Raw genomic sequence first — 19,503 nt, forward strand, 5'->3', positions numbered from 1 at the left:
GTGCGCATAACTAATCTCAGGAATGAAAAATGAACCATGGCTACAAATTCTGCAGAGCTTAAAGATACAAAGAGAAGACTGAGAACAAGTTTATGGCAATAAATCTGAAAATGTAGACAAAACTGGACAAATGCTGAGAAAGGTATAATTTATCACAACAATTTAAGATAAAAATTAAATGGTGACTATAAATCACTCTATTATAATTAAGGAAAATGAATCATTTATAAAAAAATATTCTTACAGAAAAATCTCTAGATTAAAATGTCTTCATTGGGTTCTGCCAAACATTCAATAAATAATTCAATAAATAAATAATTCCAGTTTTATACAAATGCTTCCCAAGAACAGAAAAGGAGTACACAATCCCCAATTTACTCTATGATGCCTGAATATATACAGGAGAGCAGAGTTAGAAAAAAAAAATACAGGCTGATATTGCATTTTAAACTAGATGCCTTTAGAAACCTTTAGAAATCTAAAGAAATATTAGCAATTGAATCCAGCACCACAGAAAAATTAAACACATTACTAAAATGTTAATTCCAGATTATGCAGTTTATTTCAATATTAGCAAATTAATCAACATACTGGGTGTTCATAAAAGCACTGTTAATAATGACAAAAACTTGGAAGCACCCCAAATGTTTCTCAAAGTGAGAACAACCAAATAAATTCTGTTATATTCACACAACAGAATTTTAATCAGTAGTCAAAACCAATGAATTGTAAGTACCTGCAAAAACATGGGTAAATTTTAGCAATATAACATTACGTGAAAAGGTAGGTGCCACCATGATATCCTTTTCATAAACACAAATAAAAAAACATAATAAAACGTTTTAAACAGAAAATAAGTACTTTTGATTGGGTAGGCAGGGAATGAAATGGAGGCAGGTCATGTTAGTGTCAATTACTGTGAGTGACACAGCTATTTCTCTGCATGACAGTGCTACACGTAACTATTGTATTAAAAAGTTAACTGAAACTGGGGCGCCAGGGTGGCTCAGTCGGTTAAGCGTCCGACTTCAGCTCAGGTCACAATCTTGCGGTCCGTGAGTTTGAGCCCCGCATCGGGCTCTGTGCTGATGGCTCAGAGCCTGGAGCCTGTTTCAGATTCTGTGTCTCCCTCTCTCTCTGCCCCTCCCCCATTCATGCTCTGTCTCTCTCTGTCTCAAAAATAAATAAACGTTAAAAAAAAAAAAATTTAAAAAAAAAGTTAACTGAAATAATTAAGTCAATTCATAATGTGAGCATTAACGAACTAGAGAGGAGACAGTGTCCTGAATCAAGAATTATAATTAATCTAATTCTGTGTACCTGAGGTTCAAAAAAATGTTTTAAGAAGAAAATCAATGTCATCACTGCATTAACTGAAATATATCATGGTATGACTCTCTCTACAGAGGCAGAAAATCTTTTTCTGAAGCAAACTAACAATGGAAAGAAAATTATTAAACTAATAAAGGCAAACCACAAATAAACCCACTGCAAATATCACACTTAATAAAGACATTAGAAATCAGAAACAATTCTCCTCATTTCTACTGAAGAGTTGATTGATGGTTTCAGCCTACATGGTAAGATGAGAAAAAGATACAAAAGGCATAAGAACTGAAAAAATTAAAAACAAAACTGCAATTATTCACAGAAAATATGATTAGTAATAAAATTCAAATAAATTGCATATAAATCAGAAAAATTAGAAAGAGAATTTACTAAGCTTGCTGATACAAGACCAATATATAAAATCTAGATTTGTCTTCTGTACTGGCAAAAGTTAGAAAATAAAACAATAAAAAAGACTATAATTTACGAGATATCCCCAAATACCAAGTGCCTAGTAATATATCAAACAACACATCTATTGGGAAAATTATATAATTTACTGAGAAACATTAAAGAAGATCAAAATAAAGAGAAATGTACCCTTGTTCAAAAATTGGAAAATTCAGATTGTTAAAATGTGAACTGTTTGCAAATTGGTCTACAGTTTCAGTAAAATTGCAATCAAATTCCAATTTCATTGGGGAAGTTGATACGCTGATATGACCAGAGCTACTCATTAAAGCATGCGTAAACCTTGCAAACACAATTACGAGTGAAGAAGGAAATAAAGAGCATAATTATATAAATTTAAAAATGAGGAAGAACTAAAGCATACTGTTTAGGAATTCATGTGAAATTGGTAAGACTCTACAGAAAAGCAAGGAAATAATCACCACAAAGTCTGAATAGTGGTTAGCTTGTATGTGGCGGGGGGAAGAGATGAGGAGGGTATAATATAAAGGAGACACTGGAGGGTCTCTGGGGATATTGGCGGGATTTTCTTTCTTGACTTAGAAGATAAACAGGTGTTCACTTTACCATTACTGATTATATAACACATTATGTGTATGTCTCTCTCTTTTATGCTTTATTTCACAATTAAAAAACGAAAAAGCTTTAAGTGCTCCAGACGGAGGGGTAAAATGAGTAAAGATCCAAAGGCAAGTGATAGTGTCAAGCCATCTAAGAATCAGACATTTATTAAGGCTACAGCTAAGAGTGTCAAGAAGCTATAGGTGGGAAGTCATGAGGGATAAAGCTGAAGAGCCAAGCAGAAGTTTCATAATATTGACTTCGAAATCCTATTAAAATTTTTGGAAGTTACCATAAAAGCCATCTAAAGGGGGAGCCATTGAAAGACTTTTTAAACAAGGCAGGCATTTTATTCTGGCTTTTGAGCAAAGAATGGATTAATAGAGGACAAGGAAGTAGGCAGGAAGATAAGTTAGGGAGCTGTTGTTGTATTTCAGGAGAAAGAGGGTGATCATCTGAAATGGGGGAAATGGCAGAAAGGATAGCAAATAATGGACAGATCTCACAGTTACGAAAAGAAAGAATTTTCAGGACTTGGAGGAAACAGCAGAATTGAGGGGAAAATAATGAGGGGAGTTTCTGGGACAGTCAAGATGAGATATCTAGTAGACAATATAGGCTCATCATCCATTTGGTACATATTTATTGAGTGTCGACTGCTCTGGGCACTGAGTGAAAACAGAGACCCTGATGTTATGAAACTTCTATAAATCGGAAGCTCAGGTAAAAGCCATGACAGAGACAGAATTCAGAGCCATCGTTTGCTTTACACTTCACGTTTCTGGAATATGAAAATTATTAGAGAATAAAACTAACTTTCTGTAAAGCCGGAGCATATGATTCAGTAAACTGCATAAACAGCAAGCTGGAAAAGTAGATATTTTAGTAGGATGAGGAAGCAAAATTAACTTTTAAACCCAGGTTGATCATCCTTTAAGAGAAAGAAATGGGTGTCTGCTCCTGCACTTACTAGCTACCTGATATGGAGCAATTCACGAACCACTCTCAGCCTGCCTCCTCGCGTACAAAACTGGGATAACAATACTATTTCACAGAGCCTATGTGCTAGTTCAATAAGTAGCATAAAAATACCTTGCTCAGGTCATAATAGGGGCTTTGAAACCGAATTTGAATCTGAAATGAGGATAATAGAATACTTTTAGATAATGTATGGGAAGACACGCCATTAGCAATACATCAGGAATGTGACTGCGGAGTTAAGTAGCTCACAAAATCGAACTAAGGATTTTTTAAATATAAAATTAGTTCGGTGTATGTTATTTTAATAAGTAAATTGTTCCATTGATTTTTGTGTTGAATGTGGTTCTATATTGAAAGCATTAGAATAAAGAGTAACATTTTCCCCTAAAATCTACACATGTAATCCACAATAAATTTTCTTCCAGTGTAGTTAAAACTAACACTTGTTAAGTCTTACCACTTCAATTATGGCTCCCAAAGGTTACTTTAAACAGTGGAAATTGGGGAAAATGTGAGCATACCTATTGTTTCCACCAGCTTTACAAAACAAAGAGGGAAATTTGGAGTATCCCAGGGATTAGAGACAGTCCAGAGATGGTTTTTAGAAAAGCAAAACATGGGTGTGTGCGGGGAGAATCCAGAAGTGAGTTGCTCCAGATTCCCTGTGCATTGTGCATGAGCTATGCTATATGTTCTTTCCTCCAGCTTAGCATATCTGGCTCAATGAGCACATGTTCCTCTCTGTCAACTCTGTACTAGGAACTGTGACCATGTCTCAACCAAATGGAGGTCATGGTAATATGACTCTACCCCCTCATAAATACAGTTTGGGTTTTTGGTTTGGTTTGGTATTGATTTGCCTAAGGTAAATCGATCTTAAATAAGTGAGGATGTTTCATCGATATCTTCAATATGGTGTGTAATAGGCACCTCCACTTAACATTTAATATTTCATTGTTCAAATCAGAAACTTTCTTTCTCTGATAATCAGTCTATTTGACCCAATAACCTGGGTGTTAAATAGACACCTGTCCAAAGGGAAACCTTGATTCTCATCTCCAAATCTACTCCTCTGCCAATTTTCCATTTCTAAATGACATCATCATCTGTCCAGGTGCTCAAGGCCCCATGTTACAGGTCATCTTTGAAGCATCTTTATCTCTGACTCTTCACTATTTTCCCTTCAGGACGTATTCGGAATCTATGTACACCTCTCCATCTGTACCATTACTATTTTGGCCCAAGCCAACACCATGTCTTACCCAGATCATTGTTTTTCATATTGCCTTTCTACACACTCAGTAGAAGAACTACAATTTCACAATGGCTTCCTGCTATAGTCCTTAGGGTGGTCCAAAAGGCTCCACACCACAGTTTGCCCCCTAATGCCCTTGGACCTACCTAATTCCAAATGACCCTCCAATTTTTTCACTTCCTACAAACTACGCTGGCCTTATTTCTGTTCTTGTAACATGTCAAGCTTGTTCCCACCTCAGGGCTTTTGCACTAATCATTTCATCTGCATGTAACACTTTCTTCTAGAACTTTATATGGCTGGTTCCTTGTCATTAGCTCTCTAATAAAGTACCCATGGGAATTTCCCTTGCCACACAATTTAAAGTGTCCTCTTGGGGGTCCCCACAGTGCTTTATCTTCCTTAAGGTAAAAATCATCACGGGCGTTTTGTTTGTTTTTGTCTGTATAACCCCACCACAGTATAAATGGCAGGTCCTGACAGGAGGCACCTTACCTGCTTTTTCCCATATATGTTCAGTTTCTAAAGCAGTGACTAACACATAACAGGTAACAAGTAACTTTTGTCAAATTTGTCAATAACCCCATCCTGTCTAAAACATCAGCAAATTCCATGAGTTTTCCTCCTAAAATACATGTAGAAACAATCTACAGCTTTTCATCATATCTGCTTTCTCCATAGTCTAAATCACAAATCTCTCTCTCAAGGGAGCCTCCAGCGTCCTCCTAATTGGTCTCCCTGCTTCTTTCAGCAGCCAGAGCAATCTTTAAAAAATGTAAATGAAATCATATCATGCATCTACTTAAAACTGTTCATGGCTTTCCGTCCCTATGAAACAAAATCTCAATGCCTAAGATGCTCCAGCCTCTGACTTCCCACCAACGTCGCCATATCACCTCCTCCTTCACGCCAACTTCTGCTCTATAACCCTACTTCTCAATTAAACTTTCTGGATCTCAAATTCTTCAGCTGTAAAAATAGTATTCTGGGAAGGCATAGCATAAGAAGCTACATGAACACTTACTGGACACTTGCTGTGTGCCAGGAGCTGCTGGGCCCTGGGAACAGAAATCTGAACAGGCTTAGTTGCTGCCTTTGAGAAAATCAACACATAAGTAAACAAACTACATTACACTGCAGTGAAATCTGTAACAGAGGGAAAGCTGAGTGACATGAGATCAAATGGTGCTGAATCTCCTGGCAGAGGCTGGGAAGGCTTCACAGAAGAGGAGACAGTGTTCAAAAGGTGCTTTATACATTCTAAAGCACATTGGAAATGCAGAGTGTGTAAATTAGCATTAATGTCCAAATAGAGAAGGAAGTATGAGGTTTGTTTTCAGTAACATCTATTCCACCTTAACACATGATTAGACAGAAAAAGCTGTCTGAGTAAACTGAATTTCTAGCTGACTTGAAAAACCATTTTGTTTCAACTTGCAAATATTTCTAAAATTTAATAATACAGTTCTTGTGTTTATGTAAGTGCAATAGACTAAACATGATTGAATCTTTTTTCATGACTGTAAATAATAAAGTGCCCCAGGGTCATGTTTCTTCAAATCAACTACCGCTGTGACTCTGTAATGCAAATATTGAATATGTGGGAGATTGGGCATAACATGTAATGAACCAAAGGCATCCAGGTCCTAGAAATTGCCTTTGTAAAAATCCATGGTATCAGATTGTTTTTGTATTATTTAACTCTTTATTATTTTTTCTTTTTTATTAAATTATAATTGACATATTATATTAATATCAGGTGTAAAACATAATGATTTGATACTTTTATACATCATGAAATGAGCATAAGTCTAGTTACCATCTGTCACCATACAAAGCTATTACAACATTATTGATAATATTCCTTATGCTGTACATCACATCCCCATGATTTATTTATTTTATGACTAGAAGTTTGTCTTTTTAAAAATATTTTTTAAGGTTTATTTATTTTTGAGAGAGAGAGAAAGAAAGAGAGACAAAGCATGAGCAGGGGAAGGGCAGAGAGAGAGGGAGACACAGAATCTGAAGCAGGCTGCAGGCTCCAAGCTGTCACAACAGAGCCTGATGCAGGGCTGGAACTCATGAACCATGAGATCATAACCCGAGCCGAAGCTGGACACCTAACTAACTGAGCCACCCAGGTGCCCCTAGAAGCTTGTACTTCTTAATCCCTTATCTAATCTATGCATCACCCCCACCTCCCTCCCCTCTGGCAACCACCAGATTGTTCTCTATGAGTCTGTTTCTATTTTGTTTGTTCATTTGCTTTTGTTTTTAGATTCTACATATAAGTGAAATGATAAGACACTTGTCTTTCTCTATTTCATTTAGCATAATGCCCTCAAGATGCATCCATGTTGTTGCAAAAAAGATTTCGTTCTTTTTTATGGCTGAGTAATATTCCATCACACACACACACACACACACACACACACACACACACACACACACCCCACATCTTCTTTAGCCATTCATCTATCAATGGACACTTAGGTTGCTTCCATATCTTGGCTATTGTAAATAATGCTCTAATGAAAATAGGGGTGTATGTATCTTTTCAAATTAGTATTTTTGTTTTCTTTGGATAAATTGCCAGAAGTGGAATTGCTAGATCATATGGTATTTCTATTTTTAATTTTTTGAGGAACCCCCATACTATTTTCCATAATGGCTGCACCAATTTACATGACCACCAACAGTGCACAAGGGTTTCCTTTTCTCCCAATAACACTTGTTATTTCTCATCTTTTTGATAATAGCCACTCTGACAGGTGTGAGGTGGCATCTCATTGTGGTTCTAATTTGCATTTCCCTGATAATTTAGTGATGTTGACTATCTTTTCATGTGCCTGACGGCCATCTGTATGCCTTCTTTGGGAAGATGTCTATTTAGGTCCTATGCCCATTTCTTAATCGATTTTTTTTTATTGAGTTGTAGCAGTTCTTTATATATTTTATCAACCCCTTATTGGATATGTATTTGAAAGAATCTTCTCCATTTAGTAGGTTGCCTTTTCATTTTGTTGCTGTTTTTTTTCCCACTGTGCAAAAGCTTTTTAGTTTGATATAGTCCCGTTTGTTTACTTTTGCTTTTGCTACCCTTGCCTGTGGAGACATATAAAAAAATATATAAATATATATATATACATATATATATATATTACTAAGAATAACGTCAAAGGTAACTTTATTATTAAAAAAACATTAATTGGGGATTAAGACTAGTTGCACTGATTTCTGTTATATTTATATCATACAAGTATGTTCATTTGCTAGAGTTACCGTAACAAAGTACCACAGACTGAGTGGCTTAAGAAACAAAAATTTAATCTCTCTTAAATCTGGAGGGGAAGTCCAATATCAAAGTGTTGACAGAGTTGAGTTTTTTCTTCTGAGGCCTCTCTCCTTTGTCTTCTCCCTGGGTCTTCACATGGTTTTCCCTGTGTAGCTATGTCTTAATTTATTCTTCTGATTAGGACATCGGTCATATTGGATTATGCCCCACACTAATGACCTCAGTTTAATTTAATTACCTCATTAATGACCCTATCTTCAAATATAGTTAAATGTTGAGGTACTGGGGGTTAGGAATTAAACATATGAAGTTCAGAAGAAAATATTCAGTTAGTAACAACATGTATATGATATTCATATTATAGTTATACATTTATCATATATTACAAATAACATACATTATATAATATATATTGCTCTATCTATATATGTGTGTATATATGTGTGTATGTATATATATAAAAATGCTTCTTGCAGGGGGCCACATTGTTTTGTTTTGTTTTCTGTTTCTTTCATTAAACACTTAGAGTGTTAGGTAAATGTAGAATCTTTAAACAGTATGATGAGGTAAAGCAGACATATGTATGGGGGTTTAAAACTTTTTATGACATTAGTTAGGTAAATCTGTCTTTCCTCCTGTATATAATAGGAATAATAACATCTAGGTCATTGGATTTTATAAAAGTTAGGTGTGATAATGTATTTAAAACAGCAATTATAGTAGAGAGTATCAGATATATTAGTACCCTTCTCCCTTCCCCCAGTCAAGTCTACGAAATTTAACCAATTGCGGGTAAAACTTTACCATAGAACATTCCTATAATGTTGATAATCAAGGGTAGCTTAACTGGAGTCTTCTACAGCTACAACAGATTTACAACAAGCAACGATGCTCAGTATCCAATTCATTAACCTCAGAGACCTGTGGTTAGCACTATAATATTCTGCATAGAAAAATTATACTGTGGTAAAGTCAGCAATGAAGATATGTATATACTATAATTGCTTTAATGGAAACAAATAATGAAGTGTGTATATAATATAGGTGTAAAATTAGAATCTACTTGAAGATGATAGGATAGGATAGGATAGGATAGGATAGGATAGGATAGGATAGATCATCTTAGCATCTTATGCCAAAAGGGAAAAAATCAGCTCATTTATTCACAAGGGAAAAAAAAAAAAACACACTCAATTGCCTTTGATAGTTTCAACCTTGGCAACATTCTGTTCTTTTAATTCCAGCAACTCTATCACTGTGCTATTTTTGCAATGCAACTAGGGTAATTTAAATGTACGCCAAGTACATTTTAATGTAATTTCATGGCAGTTTTTTGGCCTGTCATTTATTTCCTCTTTGTGATACTCAAATTTCATTTCATTAAGTACTAAGTTACTTCATGGTATATTACAAGAAAATTCCAGCCAGCTATATTTTTGAAGTGTAAGGGGAAACCTAAAAGTGGTCTGTTCTTTCTCAATATGGATTAAACATACAAAGTATTTTCTTTGACATATAGTCTTTGTTCCCTTCCCTACCCCAAATTTACTGCTCCATGAAAAGACACATGAAAACACTATACTCAAAAAAAAAGACAGCATGCAGTGATTCTACCTCACCAAAGCTCAAGTATGAATAAATCACACATATCTTGGAGCACTGAGCTCAGCATTCCCATCCTTGTAAATATAGGAGAGACTGTATGGTCGGTAGTATAGGTGGCTGGTCTACCTCAAGTTTCCAGAAGACAGTTCTGGGGAAATATGATAAGCGGAGGGCTGAGAAATACAGAAATGAAGTGGGCCTGGGGAGAACAAAGCTATAGTGATTTTTTGAAATTCTCTATTTACCATACAATGACAGCTCCACTCATTGATTTATCATAGCAAATTGCATTGCCTCTGGCATGGTTTGGTTACTAAAAGAATATTCAGAGGCCGAACACCTGGGTGGCTCAGTCAGTTAAGTGTCTGACTCTTGATTTCGGCTTGGGTCATTATCTCATGGTTCTTGTGTTTGAGCCCTGCACTGGCCTCTATGCTGACAGCACAGAGTCTGCTTGTGATTCTCTCTCTGTCCATTTTTCTCTGCACCCCCCCCAAAATAAATAAGTAAACTTAAAAAAAATAAGTAAATAAAAGAATATTCAGAGGCAAAACTGGTCTCACAGACAAAAGAATTGGGGGATCACAATTATTTGGTAGAGTTTCATAGGAAAAAATTAAAAAAAAATTTTGTTCAAGCTCCCAATAACTTCTCATGCTAAATCCTACTTCCCATGCTTTCAGATACCTGAAATTTTGCCAACAATAGTTTCCTTTTAGATTAAGACTTTGTTAAACAATATAGAGTTAGCTCTAGCTGCCATCTGGCATCCTCGCGAGTGTGTACCTAATCTCAGCGGCGTCCACCCGAGACCCCCTGAATACCAACCCTAGTCCTCCACACAGTCCCATTTCCACTCCAACAAGATGAAAGAAACTATCATGAACCAGGAGGAACTCGCCAAACTGCAAGCACAAGCGCACATTGGCGGGAAAGGAACTGCTCACCGAAAGAAGAAGGTGGTTCACACAACGGCGGCAGCAGATGATAAACAACATCCGTAAAAAATTAGACATAAACAATATCTCTGGTATTGAAGAAGTGAGTATGTTCACAAACCAAGGAACAGTGATCCACTTCCACAACCCTGAAGTTCAGGCATCCCTGGCAGCGAACACGTTCGCCATCACAGGCCATGCTGAGACAGAGCAGCTGGCAGAAATGCTACGCAGTATCTTAAACCAAACTTGAGGCAGACAGTCTGACTGGTTTAAGAAGACTGGCTGAAGTTCTGCCCACACAATCTGTGGATGGAAAAGCACAACTCACTACCAGGGAAGAGGAGGATGGCGGAGTTTCAGATCTTGTGGGTAACTGATGAAGCAATGAAGCAAACTGAATGCAGCCAACTTTTGAAGAAGATAAAACTTAAAGAAGTTACTGGGAGCTGCTATTTTATATTATGACTACTTTTTAAAATTTTGTTCATGGATCTGATAAAATCTAGTTCTCTAATAATTTTAAGCCCCAGCCCCATGGACCCTGAAGTTCTTTGCAGCTGTTGCTTGTACACAATTCATTCTTTGCAGCTAATTAAGCTGAAGAAGCCTGGGAATAAAGTTTGGAATCAGGTTAATAAAGTTCTTTGCCTATTAAAAACACACACACACACAACAATAGTAGTTGAAGAAATCATTACTCATTCCTGGCTCCCCTTTGTACTGGACTTGGTACAGATGAAGGGGGGTGGAAAAGGGATGTCAATGACTATGTAGATTTGAGGTAGATGGAACATAAGGGACTAATTTAAATTATGTGTACTTTGTGGATTCTCGAGCAGATGGACAATGACTGAAACTGATAACATCTAAGATTGACATAGAGATGTATACATAAAAGATGGTTTTACATAGATCAATAATGAAAGTATCATGAAATAAGGATTACAATCCATTCAATATATGTTTGTATGTGTATGCATTTGTGAGTATGCGTGTGTGTGCACTTCCATGCTTTTGAGCATGCACATGTGTGTGTACACATACATGGGTATTGTACATGTGTGTGTGTAAGAAAGTCAAGGTAGAAGCAGGTAAACATGGAATAATAATGAAGTTAAAGTCTTTTCCTTGAGTAAGAAGAGAAACTATAAAGGTTAGGTATGGGGGAAGGAACATTTACCAAAATAAAGATGAGTAAACACTGAAACTTATAAATAGTACAAAGTCAGTAAGATTTGGGAGGGCTGTACTGACCGCTAGAAAGAGAGCATCACATCTCAGGAAGTCCTCATCTTATGAAAGGGCCCAGCCCACTGGCAGGATGAGACAGACAATCATACTTTTCAGAAGCTTCTCTTGGCATATTTTGTACTTCTGCTTATTATTGACCTAAATTTATGTTTTTGCATTGGTTTGCTACAGGACCTCACAAGTCAGTCTGCACAGCCTATAGTTTATTGCGCTAGTTAATTAAGGTGAAATTCCAGTGTAGATGGTAGGAGGCAGGACCCTAAAACTTGTAGAAAACTCATGGTTTATGAAGGTAGTGCTTTGGATTACAAAATGAGTGACATTTTCTTAGCAGCAATGGAAGTGCTAATTTGGGGGAAAAATCGAATACTTTTAATAGCCTTTAGTTTGAAACCACATAGAAAAAAACAAATAGGGGAGTGCCCAAGTGGCTCATTCAGTTAAGCATCTGACTCTTGATTTCAGCTCAGGTCATAAACTCATGGTTCCTGGGATCCAGCCCCTGTGCTTGGGATTTTCTCTCTCTCCCTAACTCCCTCTCTCTATGCCCTTCCCCACCCATGTGCATTCTCTCTCTCTCTCTCTCTCAATAAATATTTAAAAAATACATAGTTAAATTCAAAAAAATAAAAATAAGTAAACAATAAATAGGGGTGGCTCAGTTGGTTGAGCATCCAACTCTTGATTTATGTTCAGGTCACGATCCCAGGGTCATGGGATTGAGCCCCGCATTGGGCTCTGCACTAAGCATGGAGCCTCTTAAGATTCTCTATCTCCCTCTGCCCCTCCCCTACTCATGCTCATACACTCACTATCTCTCAAATAAAAACATTAAATAGGGGCGCCTGGGTGGCGCAGTCGGTTAAGCGTCTGACTTCAGCCAGGTCACCATCTCGCGGTCTGTGAGTTCGAGCCCCGCGTCGGGCTCTGGGCTGATGGCTCAGAGCCTGGACCCTGTTTCTGATTCTGTGTCTCCCTCTCTCTCTGCCCCTCCCCCGTTCATGCTCTGTCTCTCTCTGTCCCAAAAAAATAAATAAACGTTAAAAAAAAAAAAAACATTAAATAAATTAATAAATAAGTAAATAAGTAAATAAATGAATAAATAAATTTATTTTAACTTTGGCAGTAAGAAAGGCTTCATCCAACATGCATAGAAACTGAAGGATCTAGTTCCAAATTATGATCAAGGTAGAAGATACCATTAGTAGAAAAGATCTGGGGTGGAGGTTAAGGGGACTTTGACATAATGTAAAGGCCCAAGGCATCTATAGAAATACTGCTATTATAATGCTGGAAAAAGGGGATCTTAGTAGAAAGAAATTCATATGGATTGGCCTAGGGACTGAGGACTAAAAGAAAGTTAAAGATTTTGATATTCTTGGTTTATGACTTTTTACCAAAGTACACCCTTCACAGTTTCATCTTCCTGGGTCTTCAACCACCATAATATGTAATTTACAGAACATAGTATTCTGAAAGGATTTCTATTCCCAGAAATCCTAGTATGTGGCATTTGCATGCCCAGATCAGGGCAGAGATTAAATGGGGGTTAAATTTTGGAAATATTAAGCCAATATATCTTAATCCTTGTTAATTCCTGCTTTCTAATATCTCAGGGCTCCTCTGTCAAGAGGGCTGGCTGACTTGAACACAGGAATGGAGACAATACAGAATGGATACAATAAAAGAAATAACTGCTCATGGAAATGGGAGAAATCTGCCCCTCCAGCCATAGAGTATTAGAAGTAAAAGAGGGATAGAAGAAGGATGAAGAGATCAGACAGCAAAACATCTTATCCCCTACATCATCAGGGTCCACTTTAAAGGGACAGTGGTGACATGCAGAAATTACCAGATAAATATGAAGGCATTCAAACACATCAGGGCTTCTGAGGCTGTAGCCCATGGGAGGCCGCAGGTCTTTTTACAAAAGAATGATATCACAGCTTTAGGGCATTTGGAGAGGATTGTGGCTAGATTCAAGAGATTAAACCAGCTTCAGATACCTCTCTGAGAGGACAGCAGAGATCTGAAATCAACACAAAGGAACTGTTGAGGTTCAAGGGGGTGGGGGTGGGAGAGGTGAATGAAATTCATAGCCAGAATAGCGCTTAAAAGGTTAGACAGGATCAATTGCACCTCAGCCGTCACTGTCTACAGATAACACTGAACCAACAACTCCAAGTGTCTAAAACAAATGTTTTAAATTTTACAGATGCGTAGGTTCTTAAAAATTTTTTTTCAACGTTTTTTATTTATTTTTGGGACAGAGAGAGACAGAGCATGAACGGGGGAGGGGCAGAGAGAGAGGGAGACACAGAATCGGAAACAGACTCCAGGCTCCGAGCCATCAGCCCAGAGCCTGACGTGGGGCTCGAACTCACAGACCGCGAGATCGTGACCTGGCTGAAGTCGGACGCTTAACCGACTGCGCCACCCAGGCACCCCCGTAGGTTCTTAATCTACATGCTATCAATGTGACTCATCACTGATGACATTAAACTTGAATAACTGGCCCTGGCCAGGTGATGTTTGCCAGATTTCTCCATGATAAGGTTACTTTTTTTTTTTTTTTTTAACCTCCTTTCCATACTATTGTATTACTTCCTATTCTTTGGAAGCAAGTCACAAAACTTAGCCCATACTCAAGGAGTAAGGAGTTAAGCTTCACTATCTTGAAGGGAAGAGTATCTATATAAATTATTTATAATTCTCCCATATGGGAGATTTCTCTATTTATTCAGTCATTTATTATATTAGTGTGGACTCATGGATATTTATTTGATACTATGGATTACAATCTAGTACTATTTCATTTATTTTGTTGGTCAAAGTTGCCCAAGATTTGGGCACCTACTACCAGACTGTCATTCTGTCTAAGCCATCTCCGCACACAAAACTAGGAAATATGTATATGCATTTTCACCTATAAATGCAATATTTAATCTTATTTCTGTAAGTATCCATTTATCTCTACAAGGCCAACCGCGAGCTTATGTTGAGGTTTCTGACTCTAATCCAGTACCACACTGTTCATTGTAGCCAGCTCCAACCCCCCGGTTAATCAGTAACCTCCCTTTTCTACAGTGAGAAATTTGACTTCCACCACCTGCCATTCATTTATTCATTGATCAACCCCAGCATGTATGTAAAACAGACTCAGAACTGTTAACCCATATCCTCATGAGAAGTAACTTTACCAACTAGAATACAGTTGTTTATGTCTTGTTCCTTTTGTCTTTAGTCTTTTAGTTCCCAGTCAAAACACTTTTTACCAAAGTTACTTAGATCAGCATATTTTTTCTCCATATCTCATGTCATTAAATATCCTGCCAAAACACAGCTCCTAATGTCTGGACAGTGCTCCATAAAATCAGCATGCTCAAACTCACATTTCCTTAGGATGTTAATTCGAGTTGCTTTAATCATTATTCTGAGCAATTCATGCCTTGTCCAAACACATACATAACCTTACACAAGAAAACAGTCTATGCAGAATTACAGAATTTTAGAATGCAAAAAAATTTAGGTATCACCTAGTCATTCTTACAATCAATGTTGGAATATTCTCTCTCTGGCAGATATTTTGTGCAGGAATGTTTAACTTGCTATTTTCTCAGGAGTAGAGTCCTTGACCAGCTGTAATATTTAATATCTTTTCACTTCTAGTGTTCCCAGGTAAAATTCTGGGGTTTTGTGGTGGTTCTTAGTGCCAGAATTTAGGATATCGACTTAAAGCTTTATTTTCAACCTTGAAAATTATGTTTTGAAGAAATCAGGACCTTGAAACGTCTGAAGATAAAATAAGAAAAATAGCAATTGGCTTTTCACATGAGAACTTAAGTGAAGGTTCTCTTAATACATCATGCTTTATTGGCATATTAAACTATATATTATACATCTTTTTCTTGCCTAATTCCAGTAATTGAGAGAAAATGATATACAATTACATCAATTTAAACTACAGAGAATGTTCTGATTATTACTATTGGCTTACAAGAGCTGTTATCTCAACATATCCAATCATTGGCAAATTCTTTTCGTTTGAATTATATCGATTTTTTTAAAAAGAATATGGGGAGGCAATGCAATACAGTAAAAAGAATATTAAACCAGGAGCCAATAGCCCTGAGTACTCATTGTCACAGAGACATTAATTAATTCTGTGGCCTTTGGTAGGTCACTGGACTTTTGTTTCAATTTCTTTGTCAATAATAGGAGGATATTAGAACATAGGTAGATATACTCAAAGGATTGTTGGACTCTACATATGTGAAAAATAAAACTAATCATTGTTAAATGTAGTAAATGTCTTAAAATCTTGGAATGAGTGAGGCCACTCTGTGCAGTATCATGCAGGCTCTGAAGTCAGCCTGCCCACCATCGAATTCCAGCTTTGTTGTTCACCAGCTACGCAACCTCTTTCAGTCACAGGCTTTCATCTTTAAAATACAGATAATAATGATTACCATGGTGGTGTGGATTAACTAAAACAATGACGGTGAAGGGCCCAATATGAGGCACACAAGAAGTATTCAATAAATTGCAGTCATTTTGGAATAGAATTGTAAGGCTATTTCAATAGCGAGACAATGATGGAGTAGATAACATGGCTGAGAATCAAACAGAAATGACTCGAAGCTACTGCTAACTCTTCCATGTAGGTTTGGGCTCCCGTATTGTTCGTTTGTAATACTTGGAGAGCAGGATTGATCCCCACAGTGTGTCAGTAACTCAGACCTATCCTGGAAAGGTAATTGTAGCATTGTACCAGACTTATTCAGAAAAGATTCCATTACAACCAGAAATGAGGTGGCCTGAACCACAAAGAATCAGGCATAGCAGCAAAGAGAAAAAGGTAAAAAGTCCCTGAAATTGTTCAGATGCCTGATGTGAGAAGACAGTAGAGGATTACAGACCTGTATATAGAATATCAGTCTGTGTGCATGATATCTATACATTCTTAAAATACTTTTTTGTTCTGTTTTTAATGGTTAGTGCTGATTTTCTAAAAGAAGTTTTTTTACTGTATTAATTATGATAATGAGAAACAAAGAATATGTTTCCAATTATGCCTGGCCCAGGTTGTGGTGATGGTAGCAGTAATGACAGTAAGACACCCCAAGAGGAGGGTGAACCGTGAAAGAACAAAATGGAGGTTACTTGTACAGACAAACCCTCCCCATTAGGATGTCCTCATTCCACAGCAACTTTCCATAAGTAAAATAAATAAATAAGAAGATTCTAGTTTGTTTACCAAAAAAGATTTTACTCATTTATTCTGGCATCAGCAATTGAACAAATATTTATTAAATACCTAGTACACCCTGGGAATACTGAGCAAAACAAAACAGTCTCTTCACTCAACTCACGGTAGGAAACATGGCAAGAAAACCATGAAAATGCAGATTTTCATGGCACAGCTGGGAATAAAAGCCTAACATGTAAATATGTGTCTCTCATTGGAGGTTAGAGGACTAAATATCTTTGACTCAGTTCTAGGTGAATCCCTTTATGCCAACACTATAGCTTGTTTAGTTCTGAGTTTGGAACCTAGTTATGATCAACAGGCTTTTGACAGTTCCCAGAAGGCAGTCTTACCTTTTTAGGTAAGTCATTGTGTATAATCTACCTGCTCAGAACCTCAGTGCTTCTAAGAACTGTGGGAAGTTCCTGCTCTGAAACCCAGCCCTGTGAGACAAGGTTCTTAAGAGAAGAAAAAGGTTTTCTTATTGCCAGGTACCCATTTGGGTCTGGGATACAAACTGCTTGTTACTTCTTGCTGGACCTTCTGTCATGTGATGTTTCTGCTTCTCTCTGCCTCTTCTTGACCTCAGCTTTCTCCAAGCGCCTAATTAAATACACCTTCCTCCATGATTACTTTCATGACTACCATAATCCCTTTTGGTAATATTCCATTTCCAAATGGAACTCATGGTCAATTCTAGCCCAGTGGAGTCTATTTTTGGAGCTTACGGAACACTTGTTTAAAGTATTGCTGATTCTAAACTACATAAAACAAACAGAAGGACAGGCTTAAAGAATATTGGCATAAAGCAACATTTACTTTTCAGAAGTTCACTGATTCAAAATGAAAATGTGTTAAGCTAAGAATATCTTCAATTCCTAAATGCCTGGATATATATAAAATATTCATACTATATTATGTGTTGTCTAAGGCTCATCAAATCTTGAAAGAGTTTTAATAATTTTTCATCATTGAATGAAAATAGTTTATTTCAGCATCTGCAAAAGACTACACATCTAAAAAATAGCTTCATGAAATATAAGTGTTCTGTTCTAGATTAAAGAAGCTTGACAACTAAATATATGCATGTTTCTGTCCTGAAGTACTGAATCAGATGAAAATAAAAAAGTCTTTTTATTTTTTATTATTTATCTTTTTTATTATTTGTCCTATAAAGAACATTTTTGAGACAACTGACAAGCTTTGAACAAGGTCCATAAATTCAAGTATTATAGCAATATTAATCTCCTGATTATGACAATTAGACTGTGGTAATGTCAGAAAATATCCTTGTTTTAGAAAATATCACAAAGTATTTATACTTTCCTAAAAGAAGAGTTTTAGGAAATACAATGAAATATTTATTCTTCCCTAAAAGAAGGGCATTGTCTCACATGACTGCAGTCCAATTACCAACATCAGGAAAATAATAACTATATAGTGAATGAGAGAGAAAGAATGATAAAGCAAATGTCTTTAAAAATCTGTCAGTGGGGGAACATAAAAGAAAAGTATACAGGAATTCTTTGCACTATTCTTACAACTTTTTTGTAAGTTGGAAACAGTTCAAAATAAAAGATTTGTAACCCAAACCAGTGAAATATTGAAAGTATTATTTTTGCTGGATGTGCTGTCTTAGGCTGTTTGGGCTGCTATAATAAAATACCACAGACTGGGTGGCTTATAAATAAAGGAAATTTATTCCTCACAGTTCTAGAGTCTGAGAAATCCAAGATCAAGGTTCCTGCAGATTCACTATCTGGTAAGAGCCTGCTTTCTGGTTCATTGTTAGCCATCTTCGTTCACTGTGCCCTACATGGTGGAAGGAATGAGCGAGCTCCCTGGGACTTCTTTTATTTTTTTATTTTTTTAAATGATTATTTATTTTTGAGAGAGAGAGAGAGAGAGAGAGAGCGAGCGAGCATGAGTGGGGGAGGGGCAGAGAGAGAGGGAGACAGAGGATCTGAAGTGGGCTCTGTGCTGACAGCAGAGAGCCTGACATGGGGTGGAAACTCCAGAATCTTGAGATCATGAGCTGAGTAACCAACTGAGCCATCCAGGCGCCCCTCTGGGGCTTCTTTTATAAGAGCACTAATCCCATTTATGAGGGCTCTACTCTCATGACCTTATCACCTCTCAAAGGCACCCCCTCCAAATAGCATCACAATGGGCATTAGGTTTTAACATATGAATTCTGGAGAGACACACATTCAGTTGCTAGTACATATTTTATATAACACATCTCTCCTACTTATAAATTCCTATTTTACCTCTTGAGGCCTGTGTTCCACATTTTGATGTGTGCTTTGGAAAGACAAGAGCCATTCTGACTCTAAATAAACTGTCTGTATACTGATATTAATTGAAAATTTTGTTAAAAAGATATATAATTTTTAAAATAATGCAATGTCTAATACATATACAAAAAGTTCCACTTCATTGTCTGACTTAAGGGCATCATGAAAAGGTCAAGATATTACTTTTCAACTATGTCCTTCATAACTGCTCACCTTAAATAAAAGATGATCTGCCAAAGTCAACAATGCATGATTAACTTCCAAAT

At 36.8% G+C, this 19,503-nt stretch overlaps 1 protein-coding gene and 1 pseudogene across 6 annotated transcripts in view; one reads left to right on the top strand and one right to left on the bottom strand.

Annotated features, from left to right (window-relative positions):
* Positions 1 to 19,503, bottom strand: part of TMEM117 (transmembrane protein 117) — a 497,242-nt gene that overhangs the window by 140,870 nt on the left and 336,869 nt on the right. The gene's annotated exons all lie outside the window — the stretch shown is intronic.
* Positions 10,075 to 11,076, top strand: LOC112867323 (transcription factor BTF3 pseudogene; annotated as a pseudogene).

The sequence above is a fragment of the Puma concolor genome, chromosome B4, assembly GCF_028749965.1.
Source record: "Puma concolor isolate L17-30 chromosome B4, mPumCon1.1.hap2, whole genome shotgun sequence".
NCBI classification, from domain to species: Eukaryota; Metazoa; Chordata; class Mammalia; order Carnivora; family Felidae; genus Puma; species Puma concolor.